Raw genomic sequence first — 2,389 nt, 5'->3', positions numbered from 1 at the left:
TCTCGATAGAAGATGCATGTTAGCTAATACTACCATCCAAAAATGTAAGGCCCAAGCCCAGCAGCATCAGTAAGCCAAGTAGTTCCTGAAACACACAGTCAGGAGCAGGCATCAGCAGTAAACCAGAGGGTTTCATAACCCCATTACATTGAAAGATCAATGTTGAAATTTCTATTAAGCATGTATTTAGCTAGTGCTAAACATCCAAAATTGAAGGCCCAAGCCAAGAAACATCAATAAGCCAAGTAGTTCCTGAAAGACACAGAAGCAGTCAGGAGCAGGCATTAGCAGTACACCCGAGGGTTTCATAACCCCTTACATTGAAAGATCAATGTTAAAATTTCCATTAAGCATGTATTTAGCTAGTGCTAAACATCCAAAAATGTAAGGCCCAAGCCCAGAAGCATCAGTAAGCCACGTAGTTCCTGAAAGACACAGGAGCAGGCATCACCAGTACACCAGAGGGTTTCATAACCCCTTACATTGAAAGATCAATGTGAAATCTCAATTAACTATGTATTTAGCTAGTGCTAAACATCAAAAAATGTAAGGCCCAAGCCCAGAAGCATCAATAAGCCAAGCAGTTCCTGAAACACACAGTCAGGAGCAGGCATTAACAATACACCAGAGGGTTTCATAACCCCTTACATTGAAAGATCAATGTTGAAATTTCTATTAAGCATGTATTTAGCTAGTGCTAAACATCCAAAATTTAAGGCCCAAGCCCAGAAGCATCAGTAAGCCAAGTAGTTCCTGAAAGACACAGTCAGGAGCAGGCATCAGCAGTACACCAGAGGTTTTCTTAACCCCTGAGATTGAAAGGTAAATGTGGAAATCTCAATTAAGCATGTATTTAAGTTAGTGCTACCATCCAAAAATTTAAGGCCCAAGCCCAGCAGCATCACTAAGCCAAGTAGTTCCTGAAACACACAGCCTTGAGCAGGCATCAGCATGAGATTACAAGAGGGCTTCACAAAGCCTAACATTATGTTAATATTGAAATCTGTATAGAAGATGTATGTTAGCTAGTGCTAACATCAGAAAATTTAAGGCACAGGCCCAGCAGCATCACTAAACCATAAAGTTGCTGAAACACACAGCCTAGATCAGGCAACCGCAGAAGTACACAAGAGGGCTTAATAACCCCTAACATTAAAAAGTGAATATTGAAATCTGTATAGAACGTGTATGTGAGCTAGTGCTAACATCCAAAAAATGTAGGCACAAGCCCAGCAGCATCAGTAAGCCAAGTAGTTCCTGAAACACACAGCCTGGATCAGGCAGCCGGATGTGTACATAAGAGGGCTTCACAACCCCTAACGTTAAAAGATCAATGTTGAAATCTTTATTGAGCATGTATGTTTGCTAGGGCTACCATAAAAAAATGTAGGTAATATCCAAGACAGTCCCAGCAGCATCAGAAACAATATATTGGCTGAATGACACAGCCTGGAGCTTGCTGAAGCATGAGGATACCATATAGTGGCTGAATGGCACAGCCTGGAACTGGCATCAGAAGTCCTGAAAGTGACCCTAATGCAAGGAATTTCTGAAACTGGGGACCTGCACCTTAATTATGTTTTGCAGTATCCATGGCAGCACAATGAGAGAGCCTGTAGGTGATAGCATCCGCATAAAGAGACCATAGAGCAGCACAATTATAGAGCCTGGAGGTGGCAGCATCAGCATGAGGAGGCCATAGAGCAGCACAATTAGAGAGCCTTGAGGTGGCAGCATCAGCATGAGGAGACCATAGAGCAGCACAATTAGAGAGCCTGGAGGTGGCAGCATCAGGAGAACATATGGCAGAACAATGACCGTGCCTGGAGGTGGTAGCATCAGCATGAGGAGACCAAATGGCAGCACAATGACAGAGCCTGGAGGTGGTAGCATCACCATGAGGAGGGAGACCTTATTGCGGAACAATGACAGAGCCTGGAAGTGGTAGCAACAGCATGAGAAGACCATAGAGCAGCACAATTAGAGGGCCTGGAGGTGGCAGCATCAGCATGAGGAGAACATATGGCGGAACAATGACAGTGCCTGGAGGTGGTAGCATCAGCATGAGGAGACCATAGAGCAGCAGAATGAGAGAGCCTGGAGGTGGCAGCATCAGCATGAGGAGACTAAATTGCGGAACAATGACAGAGCATGGAGGTGGTGGCAGCAGCAGCATGAGGGCCATGCCAACTGAGGGTTGAGTGTGAGCAACACACCGACTGTTGACTGGGGGTGTCGGATGTCACTTGAGATGAAGTGGATGACCGAGTAAACCGATCAATCACAGCTGCTGGGTTGCCAGTCGCGACACGTCTGCTAGCTGACACGGGGAGCTCAGACCTCCCGCTGCGACTCCGGCCGCCACACACCCCTACTCTGCTGCAACCTC

Source organism: Hyla sarda, chromosome 3, assembly GCF_029499605.1.
Source record: "Hyla sarda isolate aHylSar1 chromosome 3, aHylSar1.hap1, whole genome shotgun sequence".
Taxonomy (NCBI): domain Eukaryota; kingdom Metazoa; phylum Chordata; class Amphibia; order Anura; family Hylidae; genus Hyla; species Hyla sarda.
Note: the sequence above shows the minus strand (reverse complement) of the source record.